The sequence below is a fragment of the Lampetra planeri genome, chromosome 63 (assembly GCF_965212315.1).
Source record: "Lampetra planeri chromosome 63, kcLamPlan1.2.h2, whole genome shotgun sequence".
Taxonomy (NCBI): domain Eukaryota; kingdom Metazoa; phylum Chordata; class Hyperoartia; order Petromyzontiformes; family Petromyzontidae; genus Lampetra; species Lampetra planeri.
Window position 1 is genome coordinate 3,266,805 of NC_136169.1, and position 26,666 is coordinate 3,293,470.

Here is a 26,666-nt window from a genome sequence, read left to right on the forward strand (position 1 = left end):
CCGGAAGCGCCGCGTTTTGCCGGAGACGCCCCCTGAACCCACCCGCCGCTCTGCCATTCCGCCTCCGAGCCCGGCTCCGTCGTCCGCAGGAACCGACCTCCGGGACAACCGTGGCAACTTCGCAAGGTAGAGGAGCGGCCAAGTTTGTGGCTCGAAACGGGTGGGCGGGTGAGTGACAGTTCGACGAAAACTTTTCCCCAAGCCCCCCCCCCCCACCAAACCCCGGTGCTCCGTGTCGGGCCCCAAACCCCCCGCCCCCCCCTACCCCACCACTTCTCAGCGCGCTCGCAGTTCGTCACGCGTCAATTGCCCTTTCCCATGTAGAGTCGGATCATCTTGGACTTGTGCAGGCGCGCCCACAGCACCAGCTCCAGCTTCATGTCGTGGTTGGCTACGAAGGGCACGCCGCGCTTCACCTTGTCGTAGTAGTAGCACGAGTACCTGGCGTAGTCCTTGGTCAGGAACCCATAGGCGTCCACCTAGGGGACACGGACACACGGCGGTCACGACAGCAGCAGCAGCAACGGCGACAACAGCGAGGAAGGGAACAAGGCCACAAAACAACCGTCAGACCACCATGTAACCGACGGTGATGTCACCACGGCGCCTGTGCCAGGCCAGGTGCACTTTGAGGCCGTCACGTGATGTATCGAAGGTTTCGCTGACGCAGGAGATCACGGGACAGACCCAGCAGGTGCCATGGGTTAACCGATGGAGATGACTGGCTGATGCACCAGCATTTCAGCCACCAGGCACTCCCCTCGTTGTTGTGAGCGTCGCTCCTCTGCCCTCCTTGTTGTTGGAAGGCAACTTCCTCCAACTGCCCAGCAGCAGCAGCAGCAGCGTCCTTCACGAGCCTCCTCCATGGACGCTGATCTTGACACAAGTGGTACCGTCGGCAAGTCCACTCAGCTCCACATTCTCCCGTACCGCATCAGTCCATCTCTTCTCCAGCCCGTGTCGTGCCCGTTTAGGCCCCTCTATCTGGCCATAGAGAAGCTGCTTGGGCATGCGGTGGCTGGGCATGCTGGCTTCATGACCCAGCCTATCGCGTGAATTGACCCAACCGTTCAATAACGATTAATCCTCATCATGACTGAGGCCTGCAATTCAATGCAAGAATCGATTCTTATCTTATATAGATGTATATAGCGTCTTAAGAGTCCAATGCGTTTTACAATAATAATTAAAATTGTACATTAGAAGACAGTGGTTTACATAAATAGTGGGGTTGTTGTTCTTCAAAGTGGTTGTTTAACTATTCTTAGGTTTTTTCGGTAAAGTCACGTTGGTAAAAAATTAAAATTAATAAAAGTAAAAAAAAGAATATGAATCCTTGCAGTCACGAAAGCTGCAAATCTAGAATTAATGCCCTCTACGGGGAGGAATTCCACCTATCTGTTAGAGTTTTGAACAGACAACGAGACAAGAAGTCACAGCTTCTCGAGACGCTGGCCTTCCTAAAGAGATGCCGAGATAACAAGGTAATATACAAGGAGTGTTTTCTTGGAATTTCTCTCACTTGATACAGCTATCGTGCTGTGACGGTTCCACCTGAAGACGGAAGCTTGTGTTGCCTCCGAAACGTCGTGATTTTTATTTTATTTTACTTTTACTTTTATTAATTAAAATGTTTTACCAACGTGACTTTACCGAAAAAACCTAAGAATATGAATCCTTGCAGTCACGAAAGCTTCAAATCTGGTTGTTTAACTATGGTGACGGTTATAAAGGATAGGTGTGAGTGGTTAAGGAGGGGTTGGGGTAGTGATAGGTTTGGTGATAGGGGTAGGGGTGGTGATGGGGGTTTACTAAACTATTTTTATATGCTCTTTGTTTTTTTCGGTAAAGTCACGTGACTTTACCGAAAAAACAAAAGACTATGAATCCTTGCAGTCACGAAAACTTCAAATCTAGAATTATGTTTACATGACCAGGTAAGGCCAACTGAGCTACTGTATGCAGCTCTTTTACAAAAGGGACCTGTCAACAAGAACAGCTCAACGAAGTGGCTGTTATAATGTGGAAATGTAAAGCAGCCGTACACTCTCAAAGCGTGATGTTGATTCGAAATTTGAAGGGGAGAAAGAAAAAAAAATTAACCCATAAAAACAAAGTTTTTCACTATAAATCCTTTATATGCGTGGCGGCTAGAGTCCTCTCGTCCTCTGGCTTGAGATGGCTGCCACCTATGGGTCAGATGATTGCTTGGCACCATTAAGCAATTGGTAATTACATATAATTTTTTGTTCCTAAAAAGTGTAAAATTTTGGAAAAAAAATTTTCACGAAAATTTATTGTCACGCACGAGTCTGTGTTGAAAATGTCAGCTCGATTGGATCACGGGAAGTGGGTAAAAAAACGACCGAAAGATTTGCACGGTCGTAAGCGCGCAAGCAAGCAAGCAAGCGAACTTAATATAAAGGATTAAAAAAAAAAAGTTTTAGTTTAAAAAAAGAAAAATGCGTTTAGTTTCGGGAGCAGCTCACCACGTCGCAGGTGTGCAGTGCGGTGAGCAGCATCATAGCTCCCGTGCTGGGCCTGTAGATCACGCGGAGACGCCCCTTGAGCCGCGAGGACATCATGAACCTGTGGGGGATAGAACAAAAACACATCGCAGTCGTCATTGTGACCAATGATGTCTGAATTGGTGTGTAATAAGGTAGGGCAATGACAAGGGGTATGGTTCCATACAGCGTACAGCCGTTTCAATACGGGCAAAATAAATGTGTGTCTATCTGTTTGTGTTTCTCCCTTGTGATGGGACTTTGCAGGATGAACGTTGAGATTTATAAGGGGACATGGGGTGACCAATAAGGTCTGAATTGGTCTGTAATAAAGTAGGGCACTGATAAGGGGTTGACAGGTATGTATTAGTGTAGTGCATAGCGTAGTGTATAGTGTAGTGGTGAGTGTACAAGTGGTGAGTGTAATAGTGGTGAGTGTAATAGTGGTGAGTGTACTAGCGGTGAGTGTAATAGTGGTGAGTGTAGTGGTGAGTGTAGTAGTGGTGAGTGTACTAGTGGTGAGTGTACTAGTGGTGAGTGTACTAGTGGTGAGTGTACTAGTGGTGAGTGTACTAGTGGTGAGTGTAATAGTGGTGAGTGTAGTGGTGAGTGTACTAGTGGTGAGTGTAATAGCGGTGAGTGTAATAGCGGTGAGTGTAGTGGTGAGTGTAGTAGTGGTGAGTGTAGTAGTGGTGAGTGTAATAGTGGTGAGTGTAGTGGTGAGTGTAGTAGTGGTGAGTGTACTAGTGGTGAGTGTACTAGTGGTGAGTGTACTAGTGGTGAGTGTAGTGGTGAGTGTACTAGTGGTGAGTGTAGTGGTGAGTGTACTAGTGGTGAGTGTACTAGTGGTGAGTGTACTAGTGGTGAGTGTACTAGTGGTGAGTGTACTAGTGGTGAGTGTAGTAGTGGTGAGTGTAATAATGGTGAGTGTAGTGGTGAGTGTAGTAGTGGTGAGTGTACTAGTGGTGAGTGTACTAGTGGTGAGTGTACTAGTGGTGAGTGTAATAGTGGTGAGTGTACTAGTGGTGAGTGTAGTGGTGAGTGTAGTAGTGGTGAGTGTACTAGTGGTGAGTGTACTAGTGGTGAGTGTAGTAGTGGTGATTGTCTATATGTTTGTGTTTCTCCCTTGCGATGGGACTTTGTAGGATGAACGTTGAGATGTATAAGGGGACACGGGGTGACCAATAAGTTCTGAAGTGTTCTGTGACAAGGGAGGGCGCTGATATGGGGTTCACAGCTATGCGCCTGTGTGCGGTGTACGGGTCACTCAATAACCACCGTCGCTAGCTTCCCTTGCATTACTTTCCTATTTTTGTTTCGCTAGAAGGGGGGGGGGCCTGGGTTCGATTCGCAATTCGGGTGCCTTTACGCATGTGGAGATGTTAACTCCTTCGCCTGGTATGCAGGAGGTCGTGGGTTCGATCCCGACCCCGACACCTGCTGCTGTATATTTGGAGTTTGCGTGTCTCTCTAGCTCTCTTTCCCTCCCCGTGGTCGCGTGGAGTTTTTCTCCGGTTCCTCCGTTTTTCCCCCTCCACATTTCGAATCAACGTCACCACGCGTTCAGAGCATTTGCCTGCTGCTACAAATTTCCACGTGGTGATGAGCTGTCATTTGCAATCGCCAGGTCGCTTCCGAAAAATATCTACGTAGCTTAGCAGTGGGGCCTTAGCTGGTAAAATAAAATTTAAAAAAGTTCTCTCTCTCATCCTGTTGTGCGCGCGAGTTTTCCATGCCGGGCAGTTCTCCGGCATTTCCAATAAAATAATAAAACTCACGCGTAAAAACTAAACTGGCGCTGGCCAAACCATCGCCTCCCCCCCTCCCCAACTGCTAAAATATGGCAGGTGACCTACCTGATCATAAAACTAAAACAAAAGTCTTTGAAGATCAGGTCGAGACCCTTCTTTTTGAATGCTTTCATTTCATTATTTGCTGTGCACATGAACAAAGCGCCCGCTCATGGGGTGGAGTTTGCGGGCGGATGGAGGGGAGGGGGCATACACCCCACCCCAAAGTGAAAACCTTTGTGAAATTATTTTTAGGAGTTTGCAGTTAAGATATAACAAAATTATTGATTATATGCACCCACGGTTCCTAACGCGAGGGACAAAGTGGGTGGTGGGTGGTTGGGTGGGTGGGTGGTCGGGTCGGTGGGTGGTCGGGTGGGTGGTTGGGTGGGTGGGTGGTTGGGTGGGCGGTTGGGTGGGTGGTCGGGTGGTTGGGTGGGTGGGTGGGTGATGGGTGGGTGGGTGATGGGTGGGTGGGTGATGGGTGGGTAGGTGATGGATGGGTGGGTGGGTGTTGACAACCCGGGGAAGTGGTAGTGGGGGGGGAAGAAATCATCTATGGTCTCATTTACATGGGAAAAATCGCTCCTGTAGTCCATTCATGCTTTGCTGTTGTTGTTGTAACAACACAGGGCGAGAGAGACGCAAAGGGGGGGGGTCCAGACGAGACCCTCCCGAGTAGAACGGGCAGAGCAAAGCTTCAACAAGTTCAATAAAAGTGTTGAAACGAGGAGAGAGATAAAAAAAAACCCTCGAACCTGTTCCGTAGGTAGCGGGAGAAGTCGGGGTGGAGCATTTTGAACTTCTCAGGCCCCGGAGCGCTGCCAAAGTAGGTGGGAGGCCTGCGAGATCCACGCGGAGGGGTTGTTCATCCACCAGCAGCAGCAGCACCAGCAGCAGCACCACCACCAGAACCACCACCAGAACCACCACCACCAGCACCACCAGCACCACCACCACCACCACCACCACCACCACCACCAAAACCACCACCACCACCACCAGCACCAGCACCACCACCAGCACCACCACCACCACCACCACCAGAACCACCACCACCACCACCAGCAGCCACACACAGCGCGGACAGGACGTTCTACACGTGGTGAGGGTGGAGAGGGGGGCAAAGAAGCCCTGGCAACTGCTTGATCGTGCCACTGCTGGCAGACTCACTCACCACTAGTACACTCACCACCACTACACTCACCACGAGTACACTCACCACTACACTCGCCACCACTGCACTCACCACTAGTACACTCACCACTAGCACACTCACCACGAGTACACTCACCACTACACTCGCCACCACTGCACTCACCACTAGTACACTCACCACCACTACACTCACCACTAGTACACTCACCACCACTGCACTCACCACTAGTACACTCACCACTAGTACACTCACCACTAGCACACTTACCACTAGTACACTCACCACTAGCACACTCACCACTAGTATAATCACCAGTACACTCACCACCACTACACTCACCACTAGTACACTCACCACTAGCACACTCACCACTAGTAGAATCACCAGTACACTCACCACCAGTACACTCACCACCAGTACACTCACCACTACACTCGCCACTACTGCACTCACCACTTGTACACTCACCAGGACACTCACCACTACATCCCTGTCAACCCCTTATCAGTGCCCTACCTTGTTACAGACCAACTCAGACCTTATGGGTCACCGCGTGCCCTTATAAATCTCAACGTTCATCCTACAAAGTCCCATCACAAGGAGAAAAACAACAAACAAATAGACACATTTATTTTTTGCCCGTATTGAAACGGCTCTACGCCGTATGGACCTGAACACTCAATTCCCCTGCACAAGGATACGGGCTAAACCGTCTGGGTTGAGAGCGATGTGATGTGGTCGTGCCAACTCTACTCCAGACCTAAAAAAAAAACCCGTGTGTGCCACCTACGTCGTCAACTCAAGCGTCATCATGAACGACGTAAATATGAAAACTTATTGAAGAACAATGAAATTAAGAGGAAACAAAAATACGTCTAGTTTTTTCACTTTACACGCTTTGATGAAAAATGGTCACGTATGTTTTGCCCACTGCAAGCGACTGCGATGAGATGATTAACACACAAGGCCGTAGCCATGGAGTCAACATTGGGGGGGACCAAATATTCCAGGGGGTCTGGGGGTCGTCCCCCCCCAGAAAACAAAATCTCAATTTGAAAACTAATTTCCACCAATTTCCTGCCAAAAATATTTAAAAATTCACTAATACACGGGATGGACTTTTTATTTATGTTTTACAATAATGTCTAATAGTGTATTGTATTTACATGGCTCTGTTTTTTTCTGTTTAACCTATTCTTGTTTCATTGTATGTAATGGCAGAGATTAGGGATTAATAAAGTACAACCATAACCACAATAATAAAAACAGAAATCTATTTTATAGCAATATATTACTGGCGACACATTTTGAGCATATTTGAATATTGGGGGGGGGGGGGGATGTGTTTTGAATATCGATTTAAAGCTTTCGTGACTGCAGGGATTCATCTTCTTGGTTCTTTTGGTAAAGTCACGTAGAAGGAAAATAATAAAATAATAAATCTAAAACATAATAAAATAATTCTCACGACGTTTCGGCCACAACGCAAGCAAGCCGTCCTCAGGTGAAGACAGCGTCAGACGCTGTCTCCCCGACAGACCTGATCCGCACCTGAGGACCGCCGCTTGCGTTGTGGCCGAAACGTCGCGAGAATTATTTTATTATGTTGAATTTGTATTATTTTATTATGTTGAATTTTTATTATTTTATGATTTCTTTCTACGTGACTTTACCGAAAGAACCAAGAAGACGACGGCCTTGGTTAAAGATGTATAAGCAGGGAGGTGTGGAGCGATGTGCACGTGGAAGGGGAACCGGGGGGGGGGGGGGGGGGGGAGTGTCCTCACAGTTTTGAGCTGTCACGTCCAGAGGTGACGGGCGTGTTGGTGATGGCGGCCTGCACCATCTGGTAGTCGCGTGTGCTGTCCGGGATGAAGACGTAGCGCGTCTCCTGCAAGCGACAACGAGCGGCGTCACGATCTCCCGCGGTGTCACAGACAGGGGTAGGGGCTGGTAGGGGTTGACACACAGGGATGGGGGCTGGTAGGGGTACACAGACAGGGGTAGGGGTTCACAGACAGGGGTAGCGGCTGGTAGGGGTACACAGACAGGGGTAGGGGTTCACAGACAGGGGTAAGGGCTGGTAGGGGTACACAGACAGGGGTAGGGGTTCACAGACAGGGGTAGGGGTACACAGACAGGGGTAGGGGTTCACAGACAGGGGTAGGGGTTCACAGACAGGGGTAGGGGTTCACAGACAGGGGTAGGGGTTCACAGACAGGGGTAGGGGTTCACAGACAGGGGTAGGGGTGGTAGGGGTTCACACACAGGGGTAGGGCTACACAACAAGCACTCCCCTGCCGCACGCTTGCCGTGTAAACAAACAGCACCAGGTGTCATGCCCCCCCCTTTCCCCCGGGGGCTACCCCACCCCACCCCACTCGCTCCCCACCCCCTCCACCCAGGTGAGCCCCCCCCCCCCGCTGGGAGGGGCGAGACGTCTCGCGACGCTGCCGTGGGTCACGTGGCTCTCGTCACGTGATGCCACCGGACACCTGAGCGTGGGCCGCGTGGCCGGGTGGTTCTTTTCTCTTTTTTTTGCCAGAGCCAACTCGACAAACATTGACGGGCCAAATTGGGGACAGGAAACAAAAACACACACACACACACAAGACAAACAAGGCAGACAGACAGGCACAGCTAGTGGTGAGTGTAGTGGTGAGTTGTCAGGTCCATACGGCGTACGGCCGTTTCAATGGGGGAGAAAAAAAAAACATTGTTTGTCTATTTCATCTTCTTGGTTCTTTCGGTAAAGTCACGTAGAATGGAAATAAGTAGTACTAATCGCATATCTGCATTTCGCATAAATATGCTAAATTCCTCTTGATCTGCAAATTATTCTGTCAAGGCGCCCTTCCCCCCTCCATCCCAGCTTAAATAGTCGCTCCAAGCCTGGTGGTGTTTCATTCAGACTCTGTCTCCCCGACAGACCTGTTCTTCACCTGAGGACGGCTGCTTGCGTTGTGTCCGAAACGTCGTGAGAATTATTTTATTATGTTTTATTTTTATTATTTTATTATTTCCTTTCTACGTGACTTTACCGAAAGAACCAAGAAGATGAATCCCTGCAGTCACGAAAGCTTTAAATCGAAATTGTCTATTTGTTTGCGTTTCTCTCCATTGCGATGGGACTTTGTAGGATGAACTTTGAGATTTCTAAGGGGTTGTCAGCTACGCGCACAAGAGATGCTGTCGTGAAACTCTCCTTGACGTGGGCGTCGAGAAGGTGCGAAGGACGTGGACTCCACGTGTACCGTGTGTACGGGATCGCGCCTCTAGGGTCAGCCCGTGGCTCGCGGGGGGAGGGGGGGTGCAGTGAAGGGCACGGGCTGTGAAGGGTACGTGCTGACAAGGCAGTGAAGGGCACGGGCAGTGAAGGGCACGGGGAGTGAAGGGCACGTCCAGTAAAGGGCACGGGCAGTGAAGGGCACGGGCAGTGAAGGGCACGGGTTGTGAGGGGCACGTGCAGTGAAGGGCACGTGCAGTGAAGGGCACGGGCAGTGAAGGGCACGGACTGTGAAGGGCACGGGCTGTGCGTGCGTGCGGTGCTCCGTACCGGCGTGTCGGGCGGCGAGGTGTATCCCTGCTTGCGGAAGCGGCCCAGCGAGTTGCGCATCGTGTTGGTGCTGAAGAAGTAGAAGCTCGTTCTGCTCCCCACGTCGTCCTCGTAGCCCCGCGTCATCGCGGCATTCACCCTGCGACAGCGGCAGAAGCAACAGGAGCAGCATCAGCAGCGGCAGTAGCAGCAGCAACAGAAGCAACAGGAGCCGCATCAGCAGCAGAAGCAGAAGCAGCGGCAGAAGCAATAGCAGCAGCAGAAGCAATAGCAGCAGAAGCAACATCAGCAGCAGCAAAAGCAGCAGCAGCAGCAACATCAGCAGCAGCAGAAGCAACGTCAGCAATAGCAACATCAGCAACAGCAGAAGTAACAGCAGCAACCATCAGCAGTAGCAACATCAGCAACAGCAGAAGTAACAGCAGCAGAAGCAGCAACAGCAGCAGAAACAACATCAACAATAGCAGAAGCAGCAGCAGAAGCAACATCAGCAGAAGCAGCAGCAATAGTAAAAACAGAAGAAAAAGCAAAAGTAACAGCAGCCGAAGCCACGTGATCTTTACTCGAGAAATTCACTTCTGATTCTGATCCGACGTCACGTGATCGGCAATCACAAAGCCAGGGAGATGGATGGAGGTGGATGGAGGAGGCTGGCAGTGGCGGCTGGGTGTGCGCGTGCGCGCGCGACTCAAAATCAATCGGCGTCTGTATTTCGTGCCAACAATCGCCCTCTGTAAAAGTGGCCATCGGAGCGCATCGTAGCAGCAGAAGGTGAAACGGTGCCAGGGAGGGTGGGCAGAGAGCGGTAGACTGAGGATAGGAAACTCGGTCGCGACGCTGCGCGGGTTTCACGAATCGCGTGAGAAATGTGAGCAGTGAATAAAACAAATGAAAGGTAGCGCCACTCCCAAGTGGTACTCGTTTTTTCGACCGGGAGTGGGACGGTCGGTCAAGATGAGTTGCGGATAAAAGAGTCGTGGATAAGTGAAGAAGTTTTGAGAAGTTTCACCCGAAGTGGTACTAGTTTTAGCGACCTGGGGAGTGGGATGATGGGTCGAGATGATTTGCAGATAAAAGGTCACGTATTAAATCAAGACAAAAAGCACCACCCTAATTGGTACTAGTTTTAGCGACCCGGAGTGGGACGATGGGTTGAGATGATTTGCGGATAAAAGGGTCACGTATTAAAACAAGACAAAAAGTGCCACCCTAATTGGTACTAGTTTTATCGACCGGGAGTGGGACGATGGGTTTCCGCGAGGGAGCGGCGGCCACGGCGGAATTTACGAAGATTCAGCACGCGACTTTCCGATCCACCTGGAGGAGCGAGCCCCTAAACTTTTTGTTTATTCTTAAAATAATTTGGCGATGCTACCACCGTCGCTGCTGCTGTGGCATTGGCAAGTCGAGTTAAATAACAATAAAATTTTGATTTAAAGCTTTCGTGACTGCAGGGATTCATATTCTTGGTTCTTTCGGTAAAGTCACGTAGAAGGGAAATAATAAAAATATAAAACAATTAAATTCTCACGACGTTTCGACTGCAACACAAGCAATCACCATAAGGTGTGAAATCCACAGCAGCGTTCTCCACTGCAAGGCCACCGAGGGCCACTGGTGGCCTTAAATGCGCCCCCCCCCCCTCCCTCTCTCCCTCCCCCCTGACAATACACAAATGTGCCAACACCCCCTCATCATCATCATCATCGTGCTGCTGTCAAACCCAACGATGGTTTCAAATGGTGTGGCGGCCCCCTCACTCACGCTGACGATATCTTATCGGTGAAAGTGTCCTTCCCCCCTCTGAAAATGAGCGAAGTAAACCCATCCTGTCTTACACAGACTCGTGCAACAGCTGCGCCTTACTCGGTCAAAGGCAGAGGTCGCAAACGGCTTTTGATTCCTTACCCGTACCCATACCCGGCCGCTCCAGGGTCGCAAATGGGTACCCGTACCCGTACCCAGCCGGGTACGGGTAGCCGTTCCTTACCCGTACCCTACCCGAAATGAGTGACAAACAGTTACTTACCAGTGACTCACGGCCTACCCGTACCCGTACCCGGCCGCACCAGGGTCGCAAACGGCTACCCGTACCCGTACCTGGCCGGGTAAGGGTAGCCGGGTATCTGGTAGGGTACGGGTATCGGGTACCCGGTTGCGACCTCTGGTCAAAGGCGCCTTTGCAATACTTACAAAAGTGTACACAAGGTGGCAGTGGTTGAGATATTTTAACGTGGGGTGGTTGTTATTCAACGTTGTGGTGAAGCGATGGTGACAGGAGGGCAGGCGTGAGTGGTTAAGGAGGGGTTGGGGTAGTGATCGGGTTGGCGATAGGGGCATCGGTAGTGATAGGGGTTGGGGTAGGGTTTGGGGTTGGGATAGTCTCTGTATGAGAATATGTTTCCCCTTTTTTCTGGCAACAAAATATGTGTTACGATTTTGATTTAAAGCTTTCGTGACTGTAGGGATTCATATTCTTGGTTCTTTCGGTAAAGTCACGTAGTTAGAAAAAAAATTAAACCAATCACGACATTTCGATTGCAACACAAGCAATCATCATCATCATGTGGAAAAACCACGGAAATATTTTTTTTGCAATTTCGTTTATATGGAAATTGCTTTTATTGTTCTTGAGCTTTAGTCTTTTGACAATGTTTTCTTTTATCTGTACAGCACTTTGAATTGCATCTTTTGCGCCAAATAGTGCAACGGAAATAAAGGCTTGATTTATTGATAGAGAAAGATGCGTAGATGAGAGGAAAGGGGTTCAGAGTGTGGGTGTCCACACAGAAGGTCACGTGATTTACAGGATTCTTCAGCCGATTTCGATAGATGTGCCTGATCTCGAGGGGGGCGCTGGGAGTTAATCTGGCTTAAGCCGGGTTCCGCTCTTCCGTTGAGCAAACTTAAGCACACGAGCAAATTTGTTGCTAACAGTTGAACCGTGCGGTCCAAAATATCATCTATAATTATTTTTGAATACACTAATGGACAATAATATTGAGGATTATGGATGATACATTGCATGCACGGCTGGAATAACATAGAGAGGAGGACACGTGTCCATCCAGTGCTCGCCAAGCTGCATGGGCTTCTCGTTGCTGAACAAATATGTTTTAAAGGTCGCGCTCATTACATGCAAAGTGCTCACCGCAAATGAACCCCAAGGAGCAGAAACCATCACCACGCGAACTCCGGTTAATCAACGCTAGCCGCGTCTTTTGGCTGTCCATGCAACAAAGACGGTCACCACACCACGGCGCTTTCACGCGACGCGCGAGTGCTCGCCGTTCTGCTAGAGCACGCCACACGTCCCCTGCGTGGCTTCTGCAAGAGGTCGATCCTGGTTTTTAAAAGCCACGTCGTGGGGATTTACACAAGACCCATTTGCTCGCCACAAACCAACCACAATATCTAGCCGATTTTGTCAAGGAGCAAAAACCACCACCACCACCACCACGCGAACTCCGGAAATCTTTGCAGCGTCTTTTGGCTGGCAATCTGAAAGCGCACCGCGGCACTTTCAGACGAGCTTCTGTGGCCGTCTGGAACGCTCTTCCTTCCGATATTAAGAATCCACTGCAGCTGTCCACTTGTAAATCGACACTGACTGCTCAACGCACGTGGCCAAGCCGAGGTGCGGCGTGGTGGGTGGGGTGGGTGTGGCGGGGTGTAAGGACAACAAACTAAAACAACAACAACAACAACAAATCCCCAAGCGGCGACGTCACGCGATATTGGGGGGAGGGGGGGGAGAAAGAGAGGGGGGAGAGAGGGGGGGGGGGGCGAGAGAGAGGGGGGAGATAGAGGGGGAGGGTGAGAGAGAGGAGGGAGATAGGGGGGGGGCGAGAGAGAGGGAGGGTGAGAGGGGGGCGAGAGAGAGGGGGGAGAGGGGGGGCGAGAGAGGGGGGGGGGGCGAGAGAGGGGGGGGGAGATAGAGGGAGGGGGTGAGAGAGAGGAGGGAGATAGAGGGGGGGCGAGAGAGAGGGAGGGTGAGAGGGGGGCGAGAGAGAGGGGGGAGAGGGGGGGGCGAGAGAGGGGGGGGCGAGAGAGAGCGGGCGAGAGAGGGGGGGCGAGAGAGGGGGGGCGAGAGAGGGGGGGGGGGCGAGAGAGGGGGGGGGGGCGAGAGAGGGGGGGGGGGGCGAGAGAGGGGGGGGGGAGCGAGAGAGACGGAGAGAGAGGGAGGGAGAGCGAGAGAGGCGGGGGTCGAGAGAGAGGGGGGGCTAGAGAGGGGGGGGGTGGCAAGAGAGAGCGGGGTGAGAGAGAGAGAAGGGGGAGAGAGAGAGGGGGAGGGGGGGCGAGAAAAGGGGGGGAGTGAGAGAGAGAGAGAGAAAGGGGGGGTAAGAGAGAGAGAGAGTGGGGGGGGGGGGCGAGAGAGAGCGGGGGCGAGAGAGAGAGTGTGCGCTGACCGGAAGACGTAGTGGTGCTTGTCGATCTCGCGGCCCATGCGCGACCCGTTGAGGATGCCGCCGTTGCCCACGACGGCGCACGTGACGCACTGGGGGTGCCCGCCGCCGCCTCCAGCGCTGGCTCCAGTCGTCGAACATGTGCCGATTGGCGCTCGTGTTGAGCAGCTGCAGCGCGTTGGCCACGACTGCGAGAGGGGGAGGGGGGGGGTGGTGATCGATTAGTGTCGGTTGGCTACGTACGGTGCGGAAGAAGTTCAACGTGCCCACCAAGCAGCGTCTTGATACACGAACGAGCTGCCGCGAAGATGAACAGCCACCACCACCACCGCCACTACCACCACCACATCCACCGCCACTAACACCAGCACCACATCCACCACCACCACCATCATCACATCCACCACCATCAGCACCACCACTATCACCACCACATCCACCACCACTGCCACCACCACCACATCCACCACCAGCAGCACCACCACATCCACCACCACCAACTACCACCACCACCGCATCCACCTACCGCCACCACCAGCACCACCACCACATCCACCATCAGCAGCACCACTGCCACCACCACCACCGCCACTACCACCACCAGCACCACCAGCACCACCACTACCACCACTTCATCCACCACCACTACCGGCACCACCACAACATCCACCACCAGCAGCACCACCACTATCACCACTACATCCACCACCACTGCCACCACCACTGCCACCACCACTGCCACCACCACATCCACCACCACTACCGGCACCGCCACCACCGCATCCACCTACCACCACCACCACCACTACCAACAGCAGCACCATCACTACCACCACCAGCACCACCACCACCACATCCACCAGCACGGCCACCACCACCAGCACCACCACCACCACATCCATCACCGCCACCACCACCACCGCCACTCACGCGAGAAGTTCTTGCCGCCCCAGCCGTAGATGAGCTGGAAGCGCTTGAGGCGCTCGTACTCCTGCGGCGTGGCGTGCTCGCTCCACGCGAGCACGCGCGTGTCCGGGATGAACGCGGCGCGCAGCCACTCGTCGGCACGCAGCGCCAGCGCACGCACGCTGTTCTTGCATCCCTGCAGCAGCAGCAAAACAACAGACAATCGGCACGGCTTGTCGTGCGTGCAAACCAAGGCCGTCATTTCGGTTTAAAGCTTTCGTGACTGCAGGGATTCATCTTCTTGGTTCTTTCGGTAAAGTCACGTAGAAGGGAAGTAATAAAATAATAAAAATAAAACATAATAAAAATAATTCTCACGTTTCGGCCACAACGCAAGCAGCCGTCCTCGGGTGAAAACATTCAGACGCTGTCTCCCCGACAGACCTGGTTTTCACTGAGGACGGCTGCTTGCGTTGTCGCCGAAAACGTCGTGAGAATTATTTTATTATGTTTTATTTTTATTATTTTATTACTTCCCCTCTACGTGACTTTACCGAAAGAACCAAGAAGACAAGGCCGTCATTATAATATATATTGGGACACACACACACACCCCCCTTCCAATATTCAAATATGCTCAAAATGTCTCCCCCCCCCCCCCCCCCCCCCCCCCAATTTATTGCTATAAAAAACAATTTGCTCAACCTTGGCCACAATATCTGGACTTGTCTTCATATAAATCAATGCATAGATTTATTTTTATATATGATTGTGATTATGGTTGTACTTTATGAATCCTTAATATCTGCCATTACAAACAATGAAACAAGAAATGGTAAAAAACAGAGCAATGTGATACAATACACTCTTAGACATTATTGTCAAAAAATAAAAAAAAAAGTCCATCCATGCGTTGGGGAATTTTTTAATATTTTAGGCAGGAAATTCGTTTTTTAATTTAGATGTTTTTTCTGGGTTGGGACCCCCAGACACCCTGGAAGATGAAGCGAAACCCTTGGGAAGGGGGTTTAAGAATCCGCTTTCTCTGCTTCGTGGCGACGGCGAGCGACTGCGCAGTGCACGTCGTGGATTGTTTGAATGGCAAAATGTTGCATTTTAAATCGCGTAGCAATATATCGTTAAACGTGACCGTCATTTAATCGCACCCGTTGTTCGCGATGAGGGATACGTTCTTGAGATGCTCGTGAACAGCGGAAAATGATTTCGGCCTACGGAAACCTATCTTTGTTACGAGTTACCTTTAATAAACACTTACATAAGCCCTTAAACGCGTCGAAATTATCATAATAAGACAAACAAGTAAAAATATGTTGTAATACCATTGTAAATTAAAATAAATATAATGAACTGCCTTGAATAAATACGCAGACAAGCTTTCTCTCTCGTCACTTAATCTCTCATCAATACATGTCACCAATACAGGTCATCAATACATCTCGTTGCTTTATATCTCATTACTTTATCCCATTAGTTTATCTTGTCACTTTATCTCTCGCCACTTGATCTCTCTGTCTCTCTATCTCTCTCGACGGAGTCGCGTAGAGTCCCAGGTGTGATTCGCCGATAGCCAAACACGACGGGTAGCGAGTTCGTTATTTTTAACGAGCGAACGCCGTGAAGCGACGGCCGACAATAGGAGCTTCCCTGCTCTGGTGATGGGCCCTACTCCACCAAATGTCCCTTCACTCTGCCGAGCGGCGTGAATGACCAGTCAGTCGCAACCTGATGTGTGTGTGCGCGTTACGTAGACAGTGCATTGTCGAAACTATCACCAATTACAGACCGTTGGGGGGGGGGGGGGGGGGCGCTTGTTTGTTAAGACCACGGTGATGTCATTGACCAATGTGGTCGTGTGTGTAAGTTTGTTAAGATTTCGGTGTTATCAATGACCAATGTGTCGAGTGTGTAAGTTTGCTTCTGCTTTGCTTGTTCCTTGTGCTCGTGCACCATTTGTATCGCGTTTGCCATCCTCATGGAGCGATCGATTGACTTGGCGCGATCTTTATGCGGCTGCAAGATTGCAGAGCCGAGTGCAACAGCGCAGGGTGGTGGGGAGGCTGTGAACTTTGTAATTACATAAAGGAGACCTCACCCTCGGGTTACGTAACTTGGACTTCGCCTGACAGGGCATTTATGCTAAGCCCAAGGCGTGGCATTGGGAATGTGGGCCCATCGTTCAAGGCTCAGATTAACCAAGCGTCATGCCACACCTTTTCGAGAGAAACCAACAAAAATGTTTTTTATCAAAAGGTTGGAGGTCTTGCGGATTTGCTTGCTCATGCCGCCGCTGTCGGATAGGGGGCCCTGGGTGGATATTTGGGCCAAACTCTTCCATGCCGTTCCAGATATCATGAAAGGAGTAGGCAGTAACACACACATTATCCCCACCGCACTCCCGACATTGCACCGATTGATAACAACGCTGGGGCAGAAGCGGGCGGTGGAGAGAGAATCGAGAAATCCGATGAGTTGTGAAGCTGTCTTTAACAGATGCACGATTGTTTAAGACAAACCCCACGGTGTGCACACACTCGAGTCCCAAAGCGGCAGACTCAAAGTCAAACTACGGCAACGTATTTATTTTTATTTTTACCAAGTATAACCCACTGTGGCTGGATAACTTTTTAAGAAGATACCTGGCCGCAAATGAAAGCTCAACAAAATGGCGTATCGTCATCACGTGGATATTCAAAGCAGCCAAACACTCTAAACACGTGAAGTTGATTCTAAATGTGCAGGGGAAAACCGGAGGACCCGGAGAAAAATCCACGCGACCACGGGAATCGAGAGAGAGAGATACACACATGCACACTCCAAGTATGTATGTTGAACTTCTTTCGTACCATACGTAGCCAACCGTGCTAATCGGGAAGCACAGGGCATCAGGATCGGGATCAAGCCGACGAGCTCACGCATACCAGGCGAGGGAGATAACATCTCTACCTACAGAACGTGTGTAGGTGTCATTGTGTGGGTACCAGTCTCCCAGCTCTACCTACAGAACGTGTGTAGGTGTCATTGTGTGGGTACCAGTCAACCAGCTCTACCTACAGAACGTGTGTAGGTGTCATTGTGTAGGTACCAGTCACCCAGCTCTACTTACAGAACGTGTGTAGGTGTCATTGTGTGGGTACCAGTCACCCAGCTCTACCTACAGAACGTGTGTAGGTGTCATTGTGTGGGTACCAGTCACCCAGCTCTACCTACAGAACGTGTGTAGGTGTCGTCGTGCGGGTACGAGTCCCCCAGAGGCATGGCTGTCGTTGTCGCCTTGGGTCTCCTGGCCACCGTGGGTCTCAGCGCAGACCACGCAGTGTCCTGCATCTCGCGGGGTTCCCTGTGTGGGGCAACAAAGGAGCGACATGGAAGACACGTGGCGCACACGCACGTGGATCCCCGTCGCGTCACGTGGTTGTCGCCCGATTAGCGCGGTTGGCTACCTGTGCGGTACGAAAGAAGTTCAACATACGTGACATACACAAATATTTGCGGTCAGGAAAACTTCAAATCTATAAATATCTGTAAGTTGCTGTTGTTTCTTGTTTTTCAACGTTCGTTAATTGGGCCAAAAACCCCGATGGTATATCGAGAAGAACCACGCTTAACGACGGTAAATTATTCCACGAAACCGTTCGTTAAGTGATTTGGTCGTTGTGTGAATCTAGGAAATACAAGTTAAAGTCTTAATTTGTTTCAATGGCATCGAAAGTTACCTTTTTCACCCAAAAAAACGAACTTCATAATATTTAAACAATGGATGTTAATACAGAAAGATACTAACAACATTGTAAAACACAAAATTTTAGAAAAAACATGATTAATAAATACATTAATTTATATTTACTATACCTACACTCACCCGTCATTAACAGGGGAATGGTCGTTAAGAGAGGTACTACTCTACACTACTATATACTCTACACTACACTATACACTACACTACTACACGAATACACTATACACTACATATTCGGCTGTATAGAGGCCTGTCGTTAACAGGAATCATCGTTAAGAGGGGTTCTACTCTACACTGCTATATACTGTAAACCAGAGGTGGGACAAAGTCATTGTTATGCAAGTCCAAGTCGAGTCGCAAGTCATCAAATTCATGACTCGAGTCTGACTCGAGTCCAAGTCACATGACTCGAGTCCACATCTCATAGGTGGGACAAAGTCATTGTTATGCAAGTCCAAGTCGAGTCGCAAGTCATCAAATTCATGACTCGAGTCTGACTCGAGTCCAAGTCACATGACTCGAGTCCACATCTCATAGGTGGGACAAAGTCATTGTTATGCAAGTCCAAGTCGAGTCGCAAGTCATCAAATTCATGACTCGAGTCTGACTCGAGTCCAAGTCACATGACTCGAGTCCACACCTCTGCTGTAAACTACTATATACTATACACTACACTATACACTACACTACTGCACACATCTCCCCCCAATATTCAAATATGCTCAACATGTCCACCCCCAATATATTGCAATAAAAAAAATGCTATGCTATGTAAATAAATAAAACAATTTGCTAAACCTTGGCCACAATATCTGGACTTGTCTTCATGCATAGATTTATGTTTACATTATTGTGGTTATGGTTGTACTTTATTAATCCCTATTCTCTGCCATTATATACAATGAAACAAGAAATGGTAAAAACAAAAAGTAAAAACATAGCAATGTAATACAATATACTATTAGACATTATTGTAAAAAAAATTACTAAAAAGTCCCTCCCATGTGTTAGTGATTTTTAAATATTTTAGGCAGGAAATACATTTTCAAATTTAGATATTTTTCTGGGTTGTGACCCCCAGACACCCTGAAGATTTGGTCCCCCCCAATGTTGACTCCATGGCTACGGCCTTGGATTACACACAGGAAACATCCACACCGCACTGTGAAAACCTGGCAGGACCCTCTGGCGAAAAACGAGTCTTGAGACTCGGTGCGGTATTCTTTGGTTATTTTGGTAAAGTCACCTAGATATAATTTTTTTTTTAATGAAAAACCAAAACTCACAACGTTTCGATCGCAACACAAGCGGTCATTTTATTTTTTTATTTTTATTATTTTCTATCTACGTGACTTTACCTAAAGAACCAAAGAATATGAATTCCTGCAGTCACGAAAGTTTTAAGTCAGAACTCTGTGAGGTGTGGGCACGGCGGAGGAGGAGGAGGTAGTGAATTCCGCGACGGGGAAGCGATGTTCAGCTCGTCTCGTCCCAGAGACGACTTCGCTGTGGTGATGGTGGTGTGGGAGCGGTAGTGTGGTGGTGATGGTTGTGGTGGTGTGGAGACAACACCAGTGACGATTATGAATGCGGTCAACAATGCTTGACTCAGGGAGGAGGACGCCCCTGCCATAGTCCCATGGGATGTTGGCTATCAACAACAAGGCAACTCCTATGACTAATTGGGAATGGCGTAGGATTGATCACCCTGTCGCTGGCCGCCTTTGGGGAGGGTGTATAGTATGAAAGGCTGAAACACCCTAGGAACCAAAGGTACACTACTGACGATGCGCTCCCCAAATTTCACCAGGCTCACTGTTCATGAACTCTTGGAAGTGCTTGCACAAAGGATAGTAACATCTCATCCTGTGTTCTTGGAATCAGGAGGAGGAGGCTGCTCGAGGCCAATCGGAGAACAGAGTCGACTGGCCCGCGTCACCAGCAAGGTTGTGAAGCTACGGGGGAGAATTCAGGGTTTGGGTCAGTGTCGCCTAGGATAGGGCGTCACAGTGGCTCGGAGATGTTAACTACCTCGCCTGGTATACAGGAGGTCGTGGGTTCAATCCCTACCCTGACACCTGCTGTATATTTGGAGTCTGTGTCTCTCTCTCTCATCATCATCACGGTGGCTCGGAGATGTTAACTACCTCGCCTGGTGTACAGGAGGCCGTGGGTTCAATCCCTACCCAGACACCTGCTGTATATTTGGAGTCTGCGTCTCTCTATCTCATCATCATCACGGTGGCTAGGAGATGTTAACTACCTCGCCTGGTATACAGGAGGTCGTGGGTTCAATCCCTACCCTGACGCCTGCTGTATATTTGGAGTCTGCGTCTCTCTCTCTCATCATCATCACGGTGGCTCGAAGATGTTAACTACCTCGCCTGGTATACAGGAGGTCGTGGGTTCAATCCCTACCCTGACGCCTGCTGTATATTTGGAGTCTGTGTCTCTCTATCTCATCATCATCACCACGATGGCTAGGAGATGTTAACTCCCTCGCCTGGTGTACAGGAGGTCGTGGGTTCGATTTCGATCCCTAACGCCTGCTGTATATTTGGAGTTTGCGTCTCTATCTCATCATCATCACCACGATGGCTAGGAGATGTTAACTACCTCGCCTGGTATACAGGAAATTCGTGGGTTCGATCCCGACCCTGGCGCCTGCTGTATTTTTTAAGTTTGCAGGTCTCGTAGATTTTTCTCCAGGTCCTCCGATTTTTTTTTAAATCAACACCGTGCGATTAGACTTTACGACTGCAATACATTTCCACTCGATAAGCGAATTCGTCGGGCTATATTTTGTGATATCCAGGTCGCTTCTGTAAAAGAGCAACGTAGCTCTGCGGGGCCCTTACCTTGGTGACAAAAAAACCCATCGTAAATATTATTGTCAAAGAGTTTAGTCACAACAATCGCCTCTCCTGTCGTCTCTCGGCCGTCGGCTAAATTCCTCTGCCATCGGTGCTCGCGACGGCAAAACATCACCCCGGTTCGGAATTCCACCCCCGAGGCCTCGCGCGGCGGCCGTCAAAGCAGGAGCAAGACGAAACAAGTCGGACAGTAAAACCGAAGCAGCAGCAGAAGCAGCAGTAGTAGTAGCGGTAGCAGCAGCAGTAGCAGCAGTAGCAGCAGTAGCGGTAGCAGCAGCTGTAGCAGCAGTAGCAGCAGCAGTAGCGGTAGCAGCAGCAGCAGTAGCGGTAGCAGCAGCAGCAGTAGCAGCAGTAGCAGCAGTAGCAACAGTGGCAGCAGCAGTAGCAGCAGTAGCAGCAGCAGTAGCGGTAGCAGCAGCTGTAGCAGCAGTAGCAGCAGCAGTAGCGGTAGCAGCAGCAGCAGTAGCAGCAGTAGCAGCAGTAGCAACAGTGGCAGCAGCAGTAGCAGCAGTAGCAGCAGTAGCAGCAGCAGTAGCGGTAGCAGCAGCAGCAGTAGCAGCAGTAGCAGCAGTAGCAACAGTGGCAGCAGCAGTAGCAGCAGTAGCAGCAGCAGTTGTAGCAGTAGCAGCAGCAGCGACTACGAGAGTGCATTACCCACCACCCTCCCACGTGAAACGAACTCCTGAAGTATTCTGTGGGTCTTTCGGTAAAGTCACGTAGATGGGTTCAAATTAATTAAAAATAAAGCAAACAAAAAACTAAGACGTATTATTTGGGACGTTCGGTAAAGTCACGTAGATAGAAGACGACCACTTGTGTTGCGATCGAAACGTTGTAGTTTTTTGTTATTTTTTTCGTTATTTTCTTTGAACCTATCGACGTGACTTTACCGAAAGACGCAAAGAATATGAATTCCTGCTGTCACGAAAGCTTTAAGTCAAAGTCTTCATACCTACTGGATTTGTTCGGTCTAAATGCCGTTAAAGGCCATCAATCAATCAATCAATGTTTATTTGTTATACGGAAAGTCCAGTGTAGCCAGCAGCTACCCAGCCAATTCGCAAGACGAATCCATGGTGCGTCAGCCTGGGTAGCTGTACAGCAAACATCCAAGACTTCACGATCACCCGGTCATGTAGATAATGAAGCACGGAATCCCTGTAAATCGCAGATTTCGAGTATTCGGCTGCTATAAATGTCCACATGAAGGATGAGCCCACTTCGTTGAGCTATCATTAGCGAGGTCTGAAAAAAATTAATACATAGCTCAGTGGGGGTATTACCTGGTGAAGGAAAACTTGTTTAATTTTAGATTTGAAGTTTTCGTGACTGCAAGGGTCCATACTCTTTGGTTTTTTCGGTAAAGTCACGTAGGTAAAAACTTGTTTTGTTTAATCCGGAAGTTCACGAATGCTTCCGCCATCTCCACAAAAGCAGTAACAATAATCGCGTTTTAGTTAAAAAAAAAGCAAATCCACTTGCCAAACGACACTGCCCCGGAACCACGAGGATTACGTTTAAAAAAAAGCAACAAATATGACAAAGACATTTCGCGCAGAACAAACACACGCACACACGCACACGCACGCACCTGGGATAAAGATCCCCCGTGTAGCTTTTAGGCTGTCGGGGCAAGTGCTGTTAGCAGGTAGCAGCTATAATGGCCGGCACGGCACACGAGGGGGTGGTTGGCCAGCACCACGCACGACCGCCTTTGTCTCTCCCCCCCCCTCCCCATAGCGATGTTTACACACCGAACCGGGTACTCATTTGAGGTTGAGTCGACCTAGGCGAAGGACACTGACCGGATCAGATACTCGTCACAGGCGCTGGTGGGCGTGAGCGAGAATGGAACTTGGGATCGCCGGGTTCGTAGCGCAGCGCGCTTAACCGTTGCACCACCGCTCCCCATAAGCAAAGACAAAGACCCCCCGTATAGCCTTAATAGACTTTTGGGGCAAGTGCTGTTAGCAGGTAGCAGCTACGAAGGCCGGCACGGCACACGAGGGGGTGGGTGGCCAGCACCACGCCCGGGCGCCTTTGTCTCCCCAGTGGCGATGTTTACACATCGCACCGGGGTTCTCATTTGAGGCCGAGTCGACCTAGGGGAGGCCCAGTACCGGTTCAAATAATCGCCACCGGTGTTGGCCGTGAGCGGGAATCGAATCCGGCTGTCCGCGTTCGTAGCGCTGCGTAGCGCTAACCACTACACACACACACGCAACGCACCTCGCACACACACACCACACGCAGTCTGCAAATAAGTTAGACCACTGCACCTGCCCGGGTCGTAATGAACACTTCCAAGCACTCGTGAGCTCAATAACCCCCCAACCCATCCCACACGCAACTCACGCCAGCTTCCATCAGAGCGTGGCAGCGCCCATGAGTGCTATGAGCGTTTTCGTGGCCAATTGGGGGGTGAGGGGCACATATGGCCCCCGCACGGGATATGCGAAGTTGGGTTGGGTTGGGGTTGTTTCCGCATTGCAGAAGATCCGTCGGTGTCTGCGCATTTCCACTCGGGGGGTGGTTTTTCTGTTTCAAGCGGCCGATGAAGAGACGCGTCGAGACGGAATGGTGCCTGTGTCTCGAATTGCGAGAGCGTCACCCGCCGGAGGCGTTTGGTTTGCAACAGAAGAGAGAGAGGGGTGGGGTGGTGGTGTTATGATTGTGGCTGCCGCGGTGTTAAATCCGAAACGAGCGATTTTGCGGGGGAATTGTCGCGAGCAATGTCACCCATGGGGCAGGTGGGTTTTTTTTTTGGGAGGGGGGTGGGTTTAGATCGCGTAAATAAATGAATGTGTCGTTAAACCCGCCACCACCCGACACAGCCAACGAGTTAAATGTGGTCACGTGAACAGAACGTGACGATTTGTCACTAGTACAGCACTAGTGTATAGTGTAGTGTATAGTGTAGTGTATAGTGTAGTGTAGTGTATAGTGTACAGTAGTGTATAGTGTACAGTAGTGTATAGTGTACAGTAGTGTATAGTGGTGTAGTGTATAGTGGTTTAGTGTATAGTGGTGTAGTGTATAGTAGTGTAGTGTATAGTATAGTGTACAGTAGTGTAAAGTAGTGTATAGTAGTGTATAGTGGTGTAGTGTATAGTAATGTATAGTGTAGTGCACAGTAGTGTATAGTGTAGTGTATAGTGTAGTATACTAGTACAGCACAGCGGTGTGTTGGAGAGCAAAGCCACAACATTTACAATCTGATCACGAAATACTGTGGCTCTGCTGGGAGTGGTAGTGGTGGTGGTGGTGTGGGAGTGGTTGTGTGGTGGTGTGGGAGTGGTAGTGTGGTCATGGTGGTGTGGGAGCGGTAGTGTGGTGGTGGTGGTGGTGTGGAGACAACACCAGTGACGATTATCCGATCCGGTCCAGGGCCTCTCCTAGGTCGACTATGCCTCAAATGAGTACCTGGTACTGTGTGTGTGTGTAAACATCGCCACGAGGGAGACAAAGGCGGCCGGGCGTGGTTGCTGGCCACCCACCCCTCGCGTGCCGTTCTGGCCTTCATCAGGTGCCACCTACTAACAGCACTGGGCAAGTGGGGGTGGGTGGCCAGCACCACGCCCGACCGCCTTTGTCTCACCGGTGGCGATGTTTACTACACACCGCACCAGGTACTCGTTTGAGGCCCAGGACCGGTTCAGATAATCGTCACCGGTGTTGGCCATGAGCAGGAATTGAACTCGGGTCGCCGGGTTAGTAGCGCAGCGTAGCGCTAACCACTCCACCACCGCTCTCTCACGCACACATACGCACGCACATTTTTTTTTTTAAACACTAAGTTTAACATGTTTAATTGTAAATAGTATGCTTTGTTTAATTGATTGAACAGTCTGTTTGGTATATACATTAGGTGTGGTTTTCGTATAAGCCGCCGTTGTGTTCCAACCTCAACCTTTATACCGTGTTTGCCTTTCACCTGCCTTTCTTGTGCCAATAATAAGATCAAAATCAAAGTCCACCGATCTAGCAGCTCTGTTGTCAGAGGCGACATTGCCACACGTATGTCTGTACTGCATGCTGGACTTTTTTTCGCACCGTACGTAGCCAACCGTGTTCACCGCAAATGCGTTGGAAGGACAACGCCACTAAACACACAGAAGCAGTTCTTAATAAATGGGTCTCCATGTGAGTCTACGGGTCTCTGTGCGAGTCTACGGGTCTCTGTGCGAGTCTACGGGTCTCTGTGCGAGTCTACGGGTCTCTGTGCGAGTCTACGGGTCTCTGTGCGAGTCTACGGGTCTCTGTGCGAGTCTACGGGTCTCTGTGCGAGTCTACGGGTCTCTGTGCGAGTCTACGGGTCTCTGTGCGAGTCTACGGGTCTCTGTGCGAGTCTACGGGTCTCTGTGCGAGTCTACGGGTCTCTGTGCGAGTCTACGGGTCTCTGTGCGAGTCTACGGGTCTCTGTGCGAGTCTACGGGTCTCTGTGTATTTGTTTGTAGGTGCTCGCTAACAGCACTTGCCCCAACAACCTATTAATTATTTACGGGGGATCTTTGTCTTTGTGTGTAGGTGCTCGCTAACACTACTTGCCCCAGCAGTCTGTTAAGGGGGGGGGGGGCTCTTCATCTGTGTGTAGATTATCTGAACCGGTCCCGGACCTCCCCTAGGTCAACTCAGCCTCAAATGCCGGCCCTTCATAGGTGCCACTCGAGAACAGCACTTGCACCCCAACCGTCTGTTGTAGTCGAAACTGAGAGGTGGGTGGACGTGGTGGTGGTGGTGGTGATGGGGGTGGTGGTGATGGTGGTGGTGATGGTGGTGGTGGTGATGGGGGTGGTGGTGGTGGTGGTGGTGATGGGGGTGGTGGTGATGGGGGTGGTGGTGGTGGTGATGGGGGTGGTGGTGGTGGTGATGGGGGTGGTGGTGGGGGTGGTGGTGGTGGTGGTGATGGGGTTGGTGGTGGTGGTGATGATGATGGTGATGATGAATCTTTATCACCGTAGCAGGCACCTACCTGCAGGCGGATCTCTGCTCGTGACCCAGGTCGCTCTGGGTGTAGTCGCGGCTGATGCTGCCCAGCATGAACGTCGCCACGAACGCCACGACAAGGAAGAGGAGCCGAGCGAGTCTCAGCACGGCAGAACTCCCGCCAGCGCGTCTCGCTACGGCCGGATTCATCGCGCCGATAGAAGGCAACAAATGCTTTAAAGATGTTGGACGGCGACGACGATGATGATGACGACGATGCTACCGCCGCCGCGTCCTTGAGTCGGATAGGTCCAGAGTTCAGCTCGCTCATAAAATGGATTTGTGCATGACTCCACCCCCTCCTCCCCCCACGTTGCAGGTAAGCGTTGCTCCGGCGTGTGTGGTGGTGGGTCGTGGTGGCGGTGCTGGTTGGTTGTAGGTTTGTGTGGTGGTGGTGCTGGTTGGTTGTAGGTGGGTGTGGTGGTGGTGGTGCTGGTTGGTTGTAGGTGTGTGTGTGTGGTGGTGCTGCTTGGTTGTAAGTTTGTGTGGTGGTGGTGCTGGTTGGTTGTAGGTGTGTGTGGTGGTGGTGCTGGTTGGTTGTAGGTTTGTGTGTGTGGTGGTGCTGGTTGGTTGTAGGTTTGTGTGGTGGTGGCGCTGGTTGGTTGTGTGTGTGTGGGGGGTGATTAGCCGAAGGACAGACACTCAAAACTGTCCGCTGAGCTGGGATGGCGCGTGGTGACCGAGGTGAACGAGAGGTGGTGTGGGAGCGACGGGGAACTACAGTCT

The 26,666-nt window shown here is 50.5% G+C and overlaps 1 pseudogene across 1 annotated transcript; it reads right to left on the reverse strand.

The window, feature by feature from the left end:
• Positions 1 to 249: 249 nt before the first annotated feature.
• LOC144736762 (alpha-N-acetylgalactosaminide alpha-2,6-sialyltransferase 2-like) lies at positions 250 to 26,666 on the reverse strand (annotated as a pseudogene). The gene is made up of 9 exons (XR_013588819.1): positions 25,927 to 26,666; positions 17,553 to 17,682; positions 14,349 to 14,520; positions 13,422 to 13,606; positions 9,013 to 9,151; positions 7,244 to 7,347; positions 5,056 to 5,139; positions 2,490 to 2,589; positions 250 to 479 (listed from the first exon to the last, which is right to left on the reverse strand). The product of XR_013588819.1 is annotated as an alpha-N-acetylgalactosaminide alpha-2,6-sialyltransferase 2-like (transcript).